Here is a 20,819-nt window from a genome sequence, read left to right as displayed (position 1 = left end):
ATGCCAAGACACACAAAGAAACCGAAATTCCGTTTCCCCCATCCCACGGTGACGAGACACAGTACACAATAAACATACAGGTAGATGACACAAAATAAAAACAAGAAGGCACAAACAATAAATAATAAATAAATAAAATGAGTGATGAACAAATAATAAACAAATAACCCAATAAATAAGGAGCAAAACTGAACCAGTGTGCGTACAGCAGACAGGAAGCATAGCGCAAAGTACAGGACGCTACACAGAAAGGGGGGGCGAGTTCAGGATCCTAACAGCCTGGAGTATGAAGCTGTTGGAGAGTCTGGTGGTGCGGGAGCGCAGGCTCCTGTACCTCTTCCCAGAGGGCAGAAGCTCGAACAAAGAGTGAGCGGGGTGACTCACATCACTCACAATCGTGGTCGCCTTGCGGGTGAGATGGGAGGTGTAAATGTCCTTCAAGGAGGGGAGCGAAGCACCAATAATCTTACCAGCCGTGTTCACTATGCGCTGCAGGGCCTTCAAGTTGTAGTCAGTGCAGCCGCCACCCCAAACAGCAATACAGCTGGAGAGGACGCTCTCAATGGTGCCGCGGTAAAATGTAGTCATGACGGCCGAAGGAGCGCTTGCTCGCCTGAGTTTCCGCAGGAAGTACAGGCGGCGCTGGGCTTTCTTCGCCAGTGATGCGGTGTTGGTGGACCAGGAGAGATCCTCACTGATGTGCACCCCCAGGAACTTGGCGCTGCTCACTCTCTCCACCACAGCACCGTCGATGGTCAGCGGCAGGTGTTGGGTGTGACCCTTCCGGAAGTCCACAACAATCTCCTTGGTCTTGTCGACGTTCAGCAGGAGGTTGTTGTCCCTGCACCACGTGGTCAGAAGGTCAACCTCCAGCCTGTATTGAGTCTCGTCTCCCTTGGTGATGAGACCCACCAGAGTCTTGTCGTCAGCAAACTTCACTGATCTTACACTTTGTTCTACTACTTTTGTTAAGACAGGACAAGCTAGGTTATTTATTACAAGTTACATTCCAACATAATCATACGATCAAGATAATCTGTAAACCCTAACAACATTCACACCAGTAGCCTGCTGAAGGTCATTCTGTAGGGCTCGGGCAGTGCTCAACCTGTTCCTCCTTGCACAAAGCAGGAGATATTGGTCCTGCTGATGGGATGAGGACCGTCTACGGCCCTGTCCAGCTCTCCTAGAGTAACTGCCTGTTTCCTAGAATCTCCTCCATGCTCTGGAGATTGTACTGGGAGACGCATCAAATCTTCTTGCAACAGCACGCATGAATGTGGGGGACAATCTGCCCAACTCCCAGTCGTGATAATGACTCTTGCTAAAGCCAACACTTGTCGAAAAACAGTTAAAAAAGATCAAGAGGGAGGAACTTGAAATGGCCTCCACCTGCAAAACCAGTCCTTTTTCGGGGACCATCTCATTGTTGCCCCTCTAGTGCACCCGTTGTTAATTCCATCAACACCAAGGAGCTGAAATTGATTAACAAACCCCTCTGCCACGTACCTGACCAAAACCTTATCAAAAAAGTGTAATTGAATTCATGCCATACCCTGATAAAAAAACTGTTCCTCTAATTTTTTTGAGCACTATATATATACAGTATATATATATACCGTAATTTTCGGACTATAAGTCGCGTTTTTTTTCATAGTTTAGGTGGGGGGGCGACTTATACTCAGGAGCGACTTACATACATATATAGGTTTTTTTTAAACACTTTTTTGGGCATTTTATGGCTGGTGCGACTTATACTCCGGTGCGACTTATAGTCCGAAAATTACGGTATATCATCGACTCCTTTTCAGTGTTTTTTTCACATTTGCCATCCTCATCCCTGGTTTCTGAATTGAACAGCTGCGCTAAATCTCCAACACACATGCCAGGTTCACTTGCTTCACTGTGAGAGTCTGTTTCTGTGCCGTGCGACTCTTCGGATATGATGCCTGCTTTTGCGAAAGCTCGAACAACAGTGCCAGCAGACATGTTAGCCCAAGCATCTACAATCCATTCGCAAATTGTGGCGTAACTCGCCCGGCGCTGTCTTCCATTCTTAGTGAAACTGGTCTCCTTCGGTTCTCCATCGCTCCCACGGCGCTCGCAGCTTTACTTTGAACTGCCGGTTCACACCGATGTCCAGCGGTTGGAATTCCTTTGTCGTGCCTCACGGAATGACAGCAAGCTCAGAGTTCATTTGATTCACTAGTTTTTTCACATCGGCTGTAAGATGGGAACGCATAGAGTCACAGATCAACAGCAATGGCGATGCGTTGAAAAAAACACCTGGTCTCCTTACATACACCTTCCTCAGCCACTTTGTCATCATTTCCTCATCCATCCAGCCCTTTTCATTTGCCCTAATGATGACTCCTGCTGGAAACTTCTCTTTAGGCAAAGTCCTTCTCTTAAAAATCACCATAGGTGGCAATTTGCAGAAAGTGTGCAATCATTATTTAAACAAAAGTAGGCAGGTGCATAAATTTGGGCACCCCTACAGAAAAATGACATTAGTAGATCCTCTTTTGCAGAAATAACAGCCTCTGAACACTTCCTATATCTTCCAATGAGAGTCTGGATTCAGGTTGAAGGCATTTTTGACCATTTTCTTGACAAAACATCTCCAGTTCAGTCAGATTTCCCAGCAGATTTCAATCACACCACAGATTTTCGATAATTTTCAGGTCTGGGGACTGAGATGACCATTCCAGAATGTTGTACTTGTTCCTTAGCATGAATGCCTTAATAGAATTTGAGCAGTGTTTGGGGCCGTTGTCTTGTTGAACTTCAACTTTGTCATTGATTCTTGAACATTGTTTCAGAGAATCTGCTGATACTGACTGGAATCTACGCGAATCTACTGGAATCAAGTTGAACAAGATTGACAGTACCTGCACTGGCCCCGCAGCCCCATTGGAATGCTGTGTTATTCTTCTGCCATGCATACCGCCCCTTGTTATGTCCAAATAACTCAATTTTAGTTTCATTAGTCCACAACACCTTATTCCAAAAGAAAACTAGCTTGTCCAAATATGCTTCAGCATACTTAAAGCAACTCTGTTTGTGGCCCGTGCGCAGAAAAGGCTTCTGCCGCATTACTCTCCCATACAGCATCTCCTTTTGCAAAGTGCACTGAATAGTTGAACGTTGCAAGGTGTCACCATCTGCGGCAAGATCATGTCGCAAGGTCTTTGAAGCTGCTCTGTGGGTTGACTTTGACTGTTCTCACCATCATTTGCCTCTGCTCATCTGAGATTTTTCTTGGCCTGCCACTCCGGGCCTTAATTAGAACTGTGCCTGTGGTCTTCCATTTCCTCACTGTGTTCCTCACAATGCAAACTGACAGCTGAAATCTCTGAGCTAGCTTTTTGTATCCTTCCCCTATACTGATGTTGAACAATCTTTGTTTTCATGTCATTTGTCAGTTGTTTTGAGGCTCCCATGTTTCCACTCTTCAGAAAAGATGCAAAGAGGAAAGCAACTTGTAACTGGCCACCTTAAATACCCATAACTGGCAATGTTTTGTAAAAAAGAATGGTCAAAATATCTTCAACCAGAATCCAGACTCGTTGGAAGCTATAGGAAGCGTTTAGAGGCTATTATTTCTGCAAAAGGAGGATTTTTCTGTTGGGGTGCCCAAATGTATGCACCTGCCTACTTTAGTTCAAGTAATGATTGCACACCTTCTGTAAATCCTATAAACTTCATTTCACTTCTCATATATCACTGTGTTTGTCTGCTATATGATATATTTAACTGAAATTGCTGCTTCAAACAAGCAATGATTTATAAAGGAAAATCATGAAAATGGTCAGGGGTGCCCAAACGTTTGCATGGGACTATCTCTGCAGCACCTGGAGGGATATATTACACTTTTCTCCACTCCTGAAGATTCCAAATACACAAGAACATTATTTTACAAGGAAAAAATAATTTTCCACAATACTTGACACATATGGAAAAAATTGTGCAATGGTATTTGTATAGATCGCCAATCCCTAACCATTACTAACAGGTCAGGTTTTTTTTGGGAGGCATTTTCTATTGATAGCTGCGTGTCAATTGTGATACATATTAATATTGGATTATTGCCCAAATATTTGCTGATGTGTCTGCAAAGTTACATGTTTTCACACATTTAGACCATCAAAGTCAGTGAAGGGAGGCCAGAATTCGCATTATGTGCTCCCTTTTACGAGCTCCACTTAGGAGCAAGTAGCAGCATTTTGGACCAACAAGATTCGCAGACTCCAAAATAAATGCATTACAGTTATTTAGTTGAGATGTAATGAATGCATGGATTACTATATCTGGGTGCCGTTGAGAAAGAAAGGGCATTACATTAGCTGCTAGGACCCTCATAGGAATAATTCATTCAATTACGATAGCAGCGGTAGCTGCTCAGGTTCTAATTATCTAAACCCTAACCTTGTTTTCTGTCACTGTTAGGTGTGCAATAACATTACATTCGTGATTTCTGCATTTCTACTAATATATAATTGAAACTAATTATGAAGTTCAAATAAATCACTTTTTTTTTTCTCTTTCTTCAGCCCTCGAACTATCAGCCACTTCAACCACTACCTCCTATTAATCCTAAACTGGCTGACGCTCCTGTTATGCCACGACCACAGAAGCCTGCTTCTTCTATGTCCGTTCTGAGAAGGCGCAGGGTCAGGTAATGAATTAACGTTCAAACTGTTGATGGCCCAGTGAATTGCAGGGAATGTGATCAATGATTGTAATAAAAGAAAATAGTGATTTGCTAGGTTCTTTGTGATTGGCTTGACCTAAGTAATCTGAGGTTGGCTCCAGCACACCCTCGATTGAGGAGAATAAGCGGTACTGCATACAGAATGGATTTGCGAACGGAGAGCGAAAGAGAGAGAGGGGGATAGAGAGATCTCGCTCGCTCCCTCTCTCTCGCTCTCGCTCTCTCTCTCTCTCTCTCTCGCTCTCTCTCTCTCTCTCTCTCTCTCTCTCTCTCTCTCTCTCTCTCTCGTCGCTGGGGCTTCAGCGGTGAAGCCCAATCTTCCCTCTCCCCAGCCAATTCTTCCATCCCATTTTTGTGGGGGGCAAAGGCATTCCCAAGTCATCTGAGAGACATAGTCTCGCCAGCATTTCTAGGGTCTAGTGCAGGGGTGGGCAAACTTTTTGACTTGCGAGCCGAACTGGGTTCTAAATTTGGACCGGAGGGCCGAACCAGGAGCAGATGGACGTAGTGTTTGTGTGAAGTAATATAAGCGACCTGTAAAGGTCATTGCGTAAAAGATTTTGGTAGGTAGTAAAGTATGGATATTCCAAACAAGTTTTTTTTTTTAAAACAAATGCATTTATTAACAGCATTAAAAATAATAATAATAATAATTCACTAAAAAACTGCTATCGGTGATTCTCATAAAATACGACACTGTTATTATGAATAACAGTCTCCATCACTTCAGTGCCTGCAGGCCAGATTAATGAAAGATGTTTATTTTATGAGATCACATCGAATGGCAAACATTCTGACCAAATATATCATCTTGAAGAATCTGTGAAAGCATACACCCAAATAAAGTAATCAAAACGGCAACACGGTGAGGGATATCTGAAAATCAGAGCAGAGTTTTAACTCGCAAACACCTGGTAACAGAGGTGAGGAAACGGGAAACACTTCCTTAAAGTAAGCCTTAAGAACTTTACAGGTTAAGATTAATCGCAAACAGGTGGTGCATCAAAGTCCTTGAGCATCCTGCATTGTTTGAAAATGAGAATGGTCGCTAGTTTCAATCCCTGCTATGTGTACAAATCATATTCAAAATGCCTCCCCTTCATTTTCAGTGGGAACAGTGTTGTTGGTCTCCCTTTTTTGCTAGTGCGTCATAGTCTGGAGTAAAATTTGTTGTGGCAATTCTTAGGCGAGATCCGAGGTGTTGGTCCGTTTACCTCGATCTGTGACGGGTTGATGTTGACGTTCATGTGGCTGAACGTCACGTCGCGTACGTCGAGCCAAATTGGCCACTCTTTTAAACGCTCGGCACTGTGTCCAGCTTGCTTTTCCTTGGGCGACTCATTTTAATGGAAGGATTCCAGGGGAAGGTTTGTGGGTGGCTTTAGCGCAAAACTGCATCTGAAAGCTCAGCGCGCCAATTACAAGAATGCTGTCGTCACAGCCCACGCTCTAAATTCGGGACTGATACAAATAGAGCGCGAGTGTGCCATGTCTGTACTACTGAGTACGTACTTGTTAGTGTGCACCGAGCTTTCTGACACGGCTTCCGGTAGTAAATGCGCAGGCGAGCGCTTCCCCATCTACTGGGGAAACGCAGTCATTGCAGGCAAAATGACCAAAAAAAATGCTTAATAATAAAATTTGTTCAGGGTTGGCGGGCCGGATTAAACCCTCCCGTGGGCCGGATGTGGCCTGCGGGCCGTAGTTTGCCCACCCCTGGTCTAGTGGGACATGCCCGTAACACCACACCAGCGAAGCGTCCAGGAGGTATCCAAATTATGTTTGAGCCACATCATCAGGCTCCTCAACACGAAGGAGCAGCGCCATTCCAGATCTCACTGTCATTGTCTACGTGAGCATTACAGTCACCCAGCAGAACAATGGCACCCCCAGGAGGAGCGCTCTCCAGCACACCCTACAAGGACTCCAAAAAGGGTTGGTACTCTGAACTGCCGTTTGTTGCACAGGCACAAACAACAGTCAGGATCTTTCTCCCCACCCAAAGGCTACCCACTCGATAACCGGGGTACAGACGCTCAAGTTGTGTGTGGAGGCGAGTTTGACTATATGTCTAGTCATACCCTACGTATATATGGCCCCCCCAGACCCCCGGTCGGCCCCCCCACACCCCCGGCTACTTTTCAGTGTTTTTTTACATTTGCCATTCTCATCCCTGGTGTGTGTGTGTGTGTGTGTGTGTGTGTGTGTGCGTGTGCGTGTGTGTATGAGCTAAATTCTTTCAGAGGTTCTTTCCCTGTTCCACAATCTTAAGATTCTCTCGCATATCAAAACAACATATATCGGGAAATGAATGTTCCAAATTGTCCCTAGGTGTGCGTGCGAGTGCGGATGGTTGTTCGTCTCTGTGTGCCCTGGGATTGGCTGGCAACCGGTTCAGGGTGTCCTCCGCCGACTGCCCGATGACCGCTGGGATAGGCTCCAGCATGCCCGTGACCCCCGTGGAGACAAAGCGATACAGAAAATGGATGGATGGATGGATATTTTGTCTGTGCAGGTGTAAGCGCTGTGAGGCATGTATGAGAGCTGAATGTGGAGATTGCAATTTCTGCCGAGACATGAAGAAGTTTGGAGGACCTGGAAAGCTTAAGCAAACCTGTGTGCTGCGCCAATGTCTTTCGGTAAGTCCCGTTTTTTTTTTTTTTCATGAGATGTTAACAGTAATTGATGAAAAAAAGAAGTTCACTGTTTCCACTATATTTTATTTTGCATATAAGGCTAAAAACTAAATCTTATACAGTAATCCTTCGCAATTAGGGGCAATTTTTAGAGTGCTCAATCGGCCTATCAAGCATGTTTTTGGGATGTGGGAGGAAATCGGAGTGCCCAGAGGAAACCCGCGCGGGCTCGGGGAGAACATGCAAACTTCACACAGGGAGAGCCGGACGTGGAATCGAACCAGCACCGTCCTAACTGTGAGGCGGACGTGCTACCCAGTGCATCACCAAGCCACCCGTCAACAGAAACAGTTAAACAGAAATTTCAGTTTAAGCTCTACACCGGGGGTCCCCAAACCTATTCGAATGTGGGCCACATAACTTTTCTGATTGGGGGCCGGGGTTTTTTGTACCAAAAAACAGGTGACAGTCGCAAGGGTGCCTGAAAATAAAAATGTATTGCTTTCCAGAAAGCCACTCATTAAGTCATGAAATACTAACACTGTGAAATATGAATATGAAATAAATAAGCAAATATCAGTGCGAACTGTGGGCCTGTATCTGGCTGGTGAGTAGTTGAATGTCAGCTTTCGTTTCAGTCACAGCTAGTCTCAAACACTGATGCAGATGTTTGTCTGTTCATTTTGATCTCATCTGAGTTTTCATGTGTTTTATTTGTGAAATGCTCTCAGATCTACGTACTGTCAAAAATGTGGACATCTTCATTGCGTGTTTTTTAATGTTCGGGTACGTGTCTTGTCGGAGGGCAGCTTAAAAGTGATTGGGGCTGTTAGACTTGAATGGTTCTTTCAGGCATCACAGTTCTTTAACTTGACCAACTCAAACTGATAAGAAGGCTGGGCTGCATTGATGTCGACAACAAAAGGGACAGATTTCTTTTGCATGGAGTTAAACGGAATTGCACACTGAACTCCTCCTTTGGCATTTCCAGTGCTTACACACATTTTTCAGCTAGGGACCGGACCGCTGGTTTCTTTGCAGAGTAGTTTTGGGTAGCAGGGTGACGGTCAAATTTGTGCTTTTGCACTTGTTCTAAAAGCAGTGCTAGCTTTACCTCAATAGCCTTTATGTGGGAATACATGTCATAGATGAGTTTGCCTTTGCCTTATAGGTGCAAGTTCAGGCTATTTAGCATTTCTGTCAGATCTGTTAAAAAAGTAAGGTGCCATTTCCATTCTGGGTTGATTAACTCTGGACCGTTTTTTCTTTTGACAGAAGAAATGTGTTAATTTCGGGCAGCAGCTCGTAAAAACGGCTCAAAACTGCCCGGGCTCAACCATCGTACCTCTCTGTAGCACTTTGCCACGTGCAGACTCTGACTCAGACAGGAATTGTTGGAACTGCCTGTGTTTAAGTCCCTTTGCTCTGATGATATTAATGATTGACACCAAAACCTTCATGACAGAATCCCACTTCAAGACTTTGCAGCACAGTGCTTGTTGGTGAATTAAGCAGTGGACTTGTAGCGGGGCCGTGCGACCCCGTTCTTCCATATTACGATTCGAAAGTCGAAAGTATCATTTACGTGAATCGTGTAAATCCGTTGAGAATATATATATTTTTATATATATATATAGGGCGGGGGGGGGGTATGGAAGCAGCCGGCCAGTTGGCCGGGCAACGTTAGCCTCGGTGACTCGCGAGCATTCGCCCGCCTGCCGTGATGGCATCTTTAGGCACATCTCAAGGCAAAATTAGTTAAACTGTGAGTACGGAAAACGGCTTTCCTCTGTAAACCTAACTCACTGGCAGCAGTGATGCGACAACATCCGCCTTATTTTCGGCAGGATTTTGGCGCTACTTTCGTCACATCATTTCCATTTGTTAACTTACGCGGAGAACTAGTGTTTTTACACCGCCACAATGTAAATTTGCAATTGGGTTTTCATCATTTGTACGTTATTTAGTTAGATAGATCTAGGGCCTACTTGGCAAAATTTTTCGCCAGCATGAGGATCGTGCCAGGGAAATAGACAAGCCGAACGGGATCAAGAACTGCTTCAGATGGGCATGGCTCAACAGTAACGTCATTGTACAACTCGGAACACAGTCCGTAACCACGTGCTTGACGGAACATATCCGTAAAGTAGATGTCCTGGGGAAGGTTTTGTGTATTTTCTGTCAAGATATGATCAGCTATGGAGGTCGCGGCACTAGGAATATTAAGGAGCACATCGAAACAAAATTTTACAAGCATGTGGGTTTAGAAAGTAACATGATGTTACATGTAAGCTAATGTTACGCTATTGTCATGCTCTCTCTCTCTCTCTCTCTCTCTCTCTCTCTCTCTCTCTCTCTCTCTCTCTCTCTCTCTCTCTCTCTCTCTCTCACTATCCCTCTCCCCCTCCCTCCCTCCCTCTCCCTCTCCCTACCTACCTACAAACCTACCCACCCACCCAAACCTACCTACCTAACCACCCACCCACGGCAGCCAAGAGTAGTATAAGAATAGGGACCTTGGGGGTGGGGGTTAGACCTTCTTCCATAATTTCGCAGAGATGGCTCCACAGCTGTGTCTCGATCATTCTGCACACATTAGTTAAACTGAGAAGGCAGCCAACTGGTAATTACTATTAGCATAGCGAGCATTAAAGATAAAGAATTGGGACAAACTATACCAGCTAGTGACACTTCCTAGTGACCAACTGACAGACCTACCGACCAACCAACCAACCAACCAACCAACCAACCAACCAACCAACCAACCAACCAACCAACCAACCAACCAACCAACCAACCAACCAACGCATAGACCTTAGTGCCAGTGATTTGATGAGTTTCTGTGACCAATTTGAAGGCATTTCATAAGGAGTAGTTAGGCTGTTTGATTTGTTTATGATTGCTTTGTTACAGTGTTAGTGATAGCTTGGACTGTTTTTCATTCGGAAAGGGGGAACATTGTAGACGCACCTCATCCATATAGTCACTCACAAGTGGCTGCTTTATTCTCGTGTCCATCTAATTCACATAGCATCAAAATGACTCACTCAATCCGCCTGTTATTGTCATCTGCGTATTGCTTCTCTTTTAATAAAATGTCAACAGACTTTATTGTGTGGGGAGCATTGAAGGTGACGGACGGCAAACGGACCCTTTCGACTGCCGAACAACATGCATGACATAAATTAACAAAACAAAGGATCCCTTTGGCTGCCTAGGAACATGCCTATCTGAAAAAAACAAGACCTTCTATACAACGCTCTTTCGGGGTTAACGCAATTCCCAAATTCTAGACCCCAAAGTTCGTGTAAAATTGAGCTTTAGCTGTATTAGTTATTGGCCTACTTTGCTACTAATATTTGGTGTCAGGATTGGGCCAAAAAAATGGTATTGGTTTATTTCTGTTCAGAAATTCTGTTTTGAAAAGTAAACCTTGGTGTTTGTCATATAAACCTGATTTATTTTTTTTCCCTTTCTTTCCAGCCAGGACTACCACTGTCTGCTGTTTGTGAAATATGCAAGGAGCCTAACCAAGATGAAACTGGAGATTGGCTCTTTAGTCTGATGGAATGTTCGAATTGTGCACAGATAATCCACCCTGCTTGCCTCACCGTACAGAATGTTAGTGTTTTTCCACTCTTTTTGAAATTCAAATATTTATATTTACTGTATTTTTTGGATTAAAAGTCGCTCCGGAATATAGGTGGCATTAGCCATAAAATGCACAATAACGTGAAAAAAACCCAGATACAAGTCGCTCCGGAGTGTAAGTCGCATTTTGGGGGAAATTAATTCGACAAAATCCAACACCAAGAACAGACATGAATGAGTAACAACAGGCTAAACGATATATAACGAATATGCTAACGTGACATAAACACAAACGAAGAGCTGAGAACGTAACATTCAGAGTTAATATAACTATTACATAAATAACACGTTTATAAAACCATCTGTGTCACTCCAATTCATTAAATCCATCGATTGTCCTTTATGACGGCGGTTGCGCTTCAAAATATTCCACAGGCCCATATAACGATATATATAAATTATATATCAAATACATATTATATAAGCAATAATATTATCAAACCATCTGTGTCACTCCAAATCATTAAATCCATCGATCAAATTTCTCGTCCTTTGACAACAACGCTCCTCAGTATGTCGCCTCCCCCCCCACCCAAACTATGAAAAAAATCCGACTTGTAGTCCGAAAAATACGGTAATATTTATGTATATATTTATAAATTTCTCTAAGGGGGTTTACTGTAATTTCTAGACTATAAGCGTCACCTGATTATAAACCTCACCAGCAGTTTGTTTTTCATACATAAGCCGCACTATACTAAAAGCCGCATGTGCTCTTGAGTTATTTACAAAGAAAGACGGTATGCAGAATGAGTTTTCAAAGTTTTAATAACATACAGTATTTATTCTAATTATCGCCCTGGGCGATAATTAGAGAAGGTTTATGGGGGGGGGGGGGGCGATTAATTGAGAACAATCGCCAAGGGGCACTGAAATGGGCGATATGTATATTTTCCTTATGTAGTATGCAATACCTCCATCTCACTGCTGTTCTTTTTTTTTTTTTTTTTTTTTTTTTTTTTCAAAATGTTTTTATTAGTTTTCACACAGAAATGACAACAGCATATGTTCTGGAACAATTCGCATGGGAACAGACATTGCATTGCATACAGCCTACTGAACAAGCATTTCACCCATACAAAACACCTCATTGTTACCTAATTAATAAAAAAAAAAAAAAAAAAAAAAACACTGCTGTTCTTAACACTATAACTGTTTTGATCTACCTCTAACAGCGGGGTGTGTCAATTGACGCTCCATCGATGCGACACGTTATCGTCGCACATCACATCTTGCGCACGTCATGTTATCGCGATCGTCTTGTTCGAGCACACGCCCCGATAACGTAATTGTGTGAGGAAATTGTAGCGGAGTGACGAGTGTAATTGTATCATAGTTTATGGAGAAAAACAATTTAAAAGGGATATTCGACGTGCTGTCAAATAAGTTATATTTAAACTTGCGCAATGACGTCGGTATGCGGTCGCGAAGAAAAACGTAAGTTTTGGGCGGAATTTTTAGCAGCATGGGCGATAATTAGAGGTATCAATGTTTCTTATTTACCGTTTTTTTCCTTGTACAATGCGCAAAATTTAACTAATTTATTGTATTGAGACATGACAAATCTCCCTCGAAATAAAACTTGAAATCACCTTTCTTCTTGTTTGTTGTCAATCGCGCATCGCATTCAGCCATCCTGCCCAACACACTTAGTCAGTAAAATTCATAATTGACGACACATCGTTTGATGCGATGGTGCAATCCTTGATGGTGTGTTATTGTCAAATATTGTTTGGTTTTTAATCTCCATGGCAAACCGGATATCATACGGAGGCCGCCCTTACAGATGCGCAGAACGGATGCGCAAGACACGTCAGCTATATTAAGAGCGAGAGTTGTTTTCTTCCTATTAGTTTTAATTCACAGTTTAATTAGCAGTTTCAATCAGCAAATAACAAAATGCGTATTACAGGTCATATTTTATTTCACAACACTTTGCCTTGTTCCTTTCGTCTCTGCTGTTCACTTCAAACACGCTCCATACGACCGCAATGCTCTCGTATCAGACGCTTGCTCGATCACCTGCTCGTTTGCTGTCTGTCACAATGTACCCTACACAAATCCGAAACATTTGTTGCGGCTCCGAGTCACGACGAGGGGCAAGTTTTGGTTTCCAAGGGTGTTTTTATTCCTCTTCAACGTCTCTCACATACAGAGCCGCCTTTTTCACATCCGCACGCCTTTTTCAAATGTGCGCACTGAGCGCGGTGGTGCCTTTACGGGCAGTCGGAGAAATCAACGCCAACAAAAAAAATTACATCCAGCCTAGTTAAGACCATACCAAAGACTATAAAAATGGGACCCATTGCCTCCCTGCGTGTGTGACGATCATTGGGACTTAAAAAAAAAATTTTTTCAAAAATTAAAAAAAAAAATTTGAAAAATTGGGTGCGTATTATACATGGGTACAGGCTTTTTTCCAGCATCAACATGCCATTTTTAGGGTGCGTATTATACATGGGGGCGCATTATACACGGAAAAAAACGGTATGTCATCGCTAACACACACTGGGCGATTATTAGAATAAGGGCGATAATTAGAATAAATACGGTACCTTAACTTTTCTTCCAAACAATGCCCGTGACGTGGCAGTAACACAGCAGCAACACGGAAGTAACACAGCACTAATAAGGCTGGATAAAAAGAAACATTGGTAAAAGTCACTGAAACACGGCAGTAACAAAGCAGCAACACGGTACCACAGCACTAACAAGGCTGGTTAAAAAAATACCAGTAAAAATCAGAGCCGTCTTCATCTTCCTCTTATGCACTGAAACCACCAAAGTCTTCCTCCTTAGTGTCTGATTGGAATAGTGTCAGATAAACTTTGCCACACACTTTCTCGGTCTCTCTTTCATTGTCGCTTTTATGCATTTCTTCTAGCATTTTCCATGATGGGTCTGTTCATGCTAATTTTATTCATACACAAAATGCTAAGTTACATTCAACTAGCGAGTTACACGTATAGCTGCAGAGTAGACGTGACCGGGAAATAAAGAAAAGGATGACGCAACAAGATGTTATCAACAATAACCCATAGCCCCCTCGTCACCGGAAGAAACCTCTAAAGTGCATGAACAGCTGTAGTTCCTACGTTGAGAGCCAAATCGACTACCGTAATTTTCGGACTATAAATCGCTCCTGAGTATAAGTCGCCCCCCCCACCCAAACTATGAAAAAAACGCGACTTATAGTCCGAAAATTACGGTACTTTAAACTTAAAAGCGGCATCATATGCCTTTTTTTTGTCCCCCATAATGAGGATTTGTGTATAAAAGCTTCCTTTCTTCAGTAATGTCTGTCTTGATCTCGTTCTGTCTCTTCTTTGAGTCAATTATACGACACAATTTGCCCGGTTGATGGACATTGGATCAAGACTCCACTCTTCTCCCCAGTGACCGTGTCACATATCCGCACAACAGCGGCACCGCTGTTATACACTCATACACTTTTTAAGAGTGTGTAAGTGTATTAGTCAACACAAAAATCACGAAAAATTCATAGATACGCCGTACCGGACGACAAGCCGCAGGGTTCAAAACTTGAGCAAAAGGTAGCGGCTTAAATTACTGTACATTCAAATGTTACAATTTTTTTTCTAGTGGATTCAGTGAAAATGCTTCAAACTAACACGCGACTTAACCTCATTTCTATGTTGTTTTTTTTTGCAATTATTGAGAAGAGAGCACATAGTTATATCAGTGTGGCTCCATCTCAGCCTAGGGTTTTTTATTATTAATTTACTATTTTTTTGCCATCCTTAACTTTCCTTTTTGCCCCCTTGTGTTATATCGTATCTTATAATACTATAAGGGCTGATCGCCATCCGTGGTTTCACGTGAAAATTACCTTATTTTAATGCTTTAAATACATAGATGTATATGCAGTTTCTTACAAAATATCAAGCTTGGGAATGATTGTAATGAGGTGTAATCAACAGCAGATCAGGATACAAAATACTATAGCCCACAAAATGTCCACCTGCCTTTCCAGTCGGACATATTTGTAGTTTTTTAGTCGAGGTAGCGTTTAATTGCGCTGCAAACTTTTTGATTGACTAAAAAATGTCAACGGCAGAAGACTTGTCCCTACATACATAACACGACACAAAATAAGCCCCCTCACAATATTTATAAACATGTCTTGTAAATGAGCACTGCAGTCAAGTTAACCAGTAAGCTAATGTTTGCGTTATCAAGAAGCTAACGAATGCATTTAAAGCTTACGTATCACAGTAATAAATTCTACTGTTTTACGTTTTACTCATTCAGCTGCGGTGTAATTAGTGGAACAGCGATGCTTTTGTCTGAATTCCTTGTTTTGATAACATCACAGATCCTTCTTTTCTACCTGTTCTGATGTGCGGCTCAAAGCAAGCAGTTTTGGTGTGGCCTCTTTAAATGCAAATGACATACTTCACACTGGTCCACGCCGCAAGATGTGTACCTCCCTTTCCGGTCGACATTTTTGTAGTTTTTTAGCTGAGTGTCAGGTTTAATTCGCTGACTGAATAACTGTTAAGGGTTGGAATTGGGGGGGTTAGATCACCAACTGATTCCCGAGCGCGGCATCGCTGCTGCTCACTGCTCCCCTCTCCCCCAGGGGATGGATTAAAATCACATGGGGATGGGTTAAATGCAGAGGACAAATTTCACCACACCCAGATGTGTGTGTGACGATCATTGGGTCTTTAACTTTAACTTAACTTAGAAGAGCAACAGCAAACAAACCACAAGTGAGACAGAATATTAATTCTTTTCTTGCGAGGAGTGCCGTACAGATCGCTTACAACCAGCTCACTACACTAAATATCTGTATGCACTCCCGCTCTTTTTATTTGGATTTCCCCTACCCACAACGTGAGACAAAAGGGGGAAAGCACGTGGGCTTTGCCTCGTAAGCAAAAATCACAAGGTGTTACATACTGATAAGAACATGTGGGAACAGGAGTTTGAGTGGACTGGACAAGAGAAAACCCTTGACCTCTAGTCAAAACATAGCTGGGGATGTTTTACGACATTGTGTAGGATGGGACAAGCTAGGTTATTTATTACTGGATACGCACCAACATAAGCATAAAACTAATCTAGCTAGGTTATTTATTACTGGTTACATACATTCCAACATAATCCACTTGTAGGTTCATTGGGGGTGCAAGACAGCGATGAGGCATGTTGTTTCTCAAAATGGTCTTTGTTAAAAAGGAACTGTCTCGGTAGATGTCTTTTTGCTGAGTTGTCAGCTGCGTCCTGTCTGACCCAGCTGTAACCTCTCTCCTGACCCAGCCGTAACCTTTCTCTTCTGTGCTACATCATAAAAACAGCAAGGCCAAACAGCAAGCATATATTGCAGTAATATTGCGGTAAAGCATTGATTAGAGAACGCATGATAACATATATATAAATTTTTCTAACACTGAGGTAGCATTTACTTGCACCACTTTTTCAGTAATTAAAAGATGTCAACAGTAGATTTGTCCATACATGCATAAAACATAAAGTAAATCCCCTCACAATTATGAACACTTCTTGTAAAAAAGCATTGCAATCAAATTAACCAGTAACCTAATGCTAGCGTTAACGAGAAGCTAACGAATGCATATATACCGTAAATTCCGGACTATAAGCCGCACCGGACTATAAACCGCACCAGCTAAAATTGGAGGATATTTTAGGTTTTTTTCTTATATAAGCCGCACCGAACTATAAGCCGCACGTGCACACGCGTTTTTTTACAAAGAAAGACCGTTCACAGAAAGCCTTTTTAAAGTTAATAACATACTTTAACATCTCTTTCTAAACATTGCCTGTGACGCAGCAGTAGTACCGCAGCAACACGGAAATGTGCACGCGAGTTATTAACAAAGAAAGACTGGACACAGAAAGCTTTTTTAAAGTTTTAATAACATACACCTTAACATTTTTCATTTATTATTTTATTTCTTATCCGGATATGATACGGAGGCCGCCATTACAGATGCGCTTTCTTCTCTGCTGTTCACTTAAAACACGCTCCATAGGAACACAATGCTCTCGTATCAGACGCTTGCTCGATCACCTGCTCGTTTGCTGTCACAATGTACCCTACACAAATCCGAAACATTTCTTCGCTATCGAGTTTGCTAGCGCATGCGCAGTGATACTGACCGGCAGAATAACATCCGGTTGTTTCCCAAAGATGATCTTTTTTCTGAAATAATTTCACGTTTACGGACTTAAGTAGGAGTCAAAATTTGGGTGCGTATTATACATGGGTACAGGCTTTTTTCTAGCATCGACATGCCATTCTTAGGGTGCGTCTTATACATGGGGGTGCATTATACATGGAAAAAAACGGTACATTAAACTAGCGAGCGACACGTATAGCTCCAGAGTAGACGGGACCATGAAATAAAGAAATGGGTGACGCAACCGTCTTGACAAACTAGCAGTCTTCTTCGGCGCATTATCTCTTCTTCGGCTGTCTCGCTCTTGCTTCCTGCTAGAGCGCCCTGGAGGCCGTAAAAATCCATAAATACGCCGCACCACCATTTAAGCTCTATTTCCCTCTTTGACAGCCAAATAGATTGCTTTTAACTTAAAAGCTGCATCAAATGCATTTCTTCGTGTGTTTTCCATGAGGGTGTGTGCGTGATGCGCGAAATGTTCAAAGCACAAACTAGCACGTCTTCTTCGGCGCATTATTTCTTCATCAGCGAGACAGACCAAGAAGAAATAATAATAATAAGAATAAGAATAAGAAGCAAGAGCGACTTGCTTCCTGCTAGAGCGCCCCCTGGAGGCCGTAAAAATCCATAAATACCCCGCGCCGCCATTTAAGCCTCGGGGTTCTAAGTAACCTTCTGAATAAAATGCATTAAAAGTTCACGTTCATTACAACTTGTTTTTGATGAGCAAAATGTCAGAAGAATTTAATTTAAATGCTGATTGATTGGGTTTTAATACAATGCAGATGGTCCAAACAGCGCCGCTGCTTTGTGTAATCTCTGAGTCACATGGCAGAGTAAGAGAAAGGCTTTAGAGCCCTTTGACGCAGGTCACCTAGCGTGCATTCCTACTAAAGCTCATAATAGTCACAAGTAGGGGTGTAACCATTCATCGATACACATCGATTAATCGATATAATGCTCTACGATTTGTTGGCATCGATGCTAAACGTAAACATCGATCTATATCGCCTGTTTTTGACCTCAAACATTAGACGCGACTTTATTTTGAAATCCAGTTCATTGTTGCTTGCTTCCTCTTTCCGGGAGCAGTGTGCGGCGTGTTGTGTTGTGAGCAGAGCAGGCACGTGAAAGGGGAGCCGACAACTACGCGGCTCCTGGGCTGGTGCTATGGCTAGTGTCCAAGAAGACGAGGAAATTCGCTCGCCTTTGGGCTTCAAGTCATTCGTTTGGAAGCACTTTGTAATTTCCTAAATAAAAAGTTTGCAGTACCTTGTTGATTTTGCGTATGAATTGTTATAAATCAGGATATTGTTCCATATCGATCGTAGAGCACTATATCATGATGTATCATGAATGAATCACAGCAGGCTTTAAGATATCGGCAAATATCGTATCGTGCGTCTTTGTATCGATATATCGTATCGTGACAAAACCCGCGATTCACACCCCTAGTCACAAGCAACACAGCCAGAATAAGCAGCAGCCATAGTAGTGTTTCAAAATAGTATTTTTGTTGTTGTTTTTTTCCTCAAGATACCGCAGTGTATAAAAGTGAAATTAATTTTTATTTTTTTTTGCCATTTTTCACATGTCCTGAGTGTTGTTAATCACCTAAATGTTGAACAGAGGGTGTGTTTTACCGAAGTCAAATTCCTTGTTTGGCACGCTCAAGCATGGCGAATAAAAAACTCTTAAATCTTGAAGTGATCAAGTCATCACAAAAATCACGAAAAAAATCCTTATATAAGCCGCACCTGACTATAAGCCGCAGGGTTCAAAATTTTGGAAAAAAGTCCCGGCTTATAGTCCGGAATTTACGGTACATAAATTGCTCCGGAGTCGCATTTTGGGGGCAATTTATTCGACAAAATCCAACACCAAGAACAGACATGAACGAGCAACAACAGGCTAAACGATAGGTATGCTAACGTGACATAAACACAAACAAAGAGCTGAGAACAGGCCTGACGTAACATTAGTAGATAGTTATTCAAATAACTATTACATGAATAACACGTTTATAAAACGATCTGTGTTATCTGTGTAATTTATTAAATCCATCGATCGTCCTATATGTCAACGATGACGGCGCTTGCACTTCAAAATATTCCACAGGCCCATATAATGATACCAAATAACTATTATATAAGCAATAATATTATCAAACCATCTGCATCACTCCAAATCATTAAATCCATCGATCAATTTCCTCATCCTTTGTCAACAACGCCGCGCGTGCGCCCTGACGTCAGCCTCGTTGTTATTCCACAGATCTAGTATATAACTATATTGTAGCGTTAACAAAGTACAAGGAAAGACGTGGGTTTGGTAAACGGCTCTTTATTTAACAGAACAAGAGTTCAACGAGCCAACAACTACGGAACTGTAACGATAAAAACATAAAGTTACTACACAAAATAAAATATATCAAATAACTATAACATACGTAAATACCAGCTCAGTGGCCTAGTGGTAGAGTGTCCGCCCCGAGACTGGAAGCTTGTGGGTTCAAACCCCGGCCGGGTCATACCAAAGACTATAAAAATGAGACCCATTGCCTCCCTGCTTGGCACTCAGCATTAAGGGTTGGAATTGGGGGGTTAGATCTTAGACTTAGACTTAGACCTAGACAGACTTTATTGTCGTTTTGTAAACACGAAATTACGTTGCATACGGCTCTCAACAAAGGAATGACATTTCGGCTGGATAAAAAGTGACATTTCTATATAAATATGAAATAAGATAAGATAAATAAGATAATTATAAAGTGCAGCAATGAAGGAAACAAAAACTGTATCTACAAAGTGCGCAGGGGAATTCTAGGTTGACTGTTCAACAGTCTGACGACAGTAGGGAAAAAACTATTGCAGAACCTGGTAGACCTGCAGCGGATGCTGCGAAACCTCTTCCCAGAGGGTAGCAGGGAGAACAGTCCTTGGTGGGGGTGTGATGGGTCACTGATAATTTTACGGGCTCGGGACACGCAGCGCTGGGATGACAAGTCCTGAATGGAGGGAAGAGGAACCCCGATGAACCTGTCTGCTGTCCTCACCACTCTCCTTACGGTCTTCCAATCGGAGGCGCTGCAACCCCCACACCACACCGAGAGACAGCTCGTCAGAATGCTCTCTATGGTGCTTCGGTAGAACGTCCTCATGAGGGGTGGGGGCAGGTGGGCTCTCCTCATCCTCCGCAGGAAGTACAATCGCTTCTGTGCCCTCTTGACCAGTGTCACCAAATGATTCACGAGCGCGGCACCGCTGCTGCTCACTGCTCCCCTCTCCCCCAGGGGATGGATTAAAATCACACGGCGCGTGCACACGCAGCGGCCTCTCTCTGTCCCGAACGGTGTTTTGTTTTGTCGTTTAATGTGGGTTTGTCCGACAGTTTTGTGTGTTCGTCTCGTCGTACTGGGTTGTGCTACAAGTGCAGCGGGCTGGTTCTGCTCGACATCGGCGAAAGCGAGTTTTGTGGCGTTCTGGACTTTGAAGCGGGGACATTAAAGGCGCTCGGTCTGCTCCGTCCTGAAGCGTCGCCGGACTCGCCTGCTATTCCTCCCCCGGTTGGGAAGCGTCGGAAGCGGTGTGCGAGGAGGCTGAAGAGGGGCGAGAGCGGGGGCATCCGGGCCAGGCTGGCGGCCAACCCAGC

The 20,819-nt window shown here is 43.0% G+C and overlaps 1 pseudogene; it reads left to right on the top strand.

The window, feature by feature from the left end:
- The window catches only part of LOC133151155 (lysine-specific demethylase 2A-like), a 203,130-nt pseudogene that overhangs the window by 95,892 nt on the left and 86,419 nt on the right, over positions 1-20,819 (top strand).

The sequence above is a fragment of the Syngnathus typhle genome, linkage group LG3, assembly GCF_033458585.1.
Source record: "Syngnathus typhle isolate RoL2023-S1 ecotype Sweden linkage group LG3, RoL_Styp_1.0, whole genome shotgun sequence".
NCBI classification, from domain to species: Eukaryota; Metazoa; Chordata; class Actinopteri; order Syngnathiformes; family Syngnathidae; genus Syngnathus; species Syngnathus typhle.
This window is presented reverse-complemented; position numbering and strand designations above follow the sequence as displayed.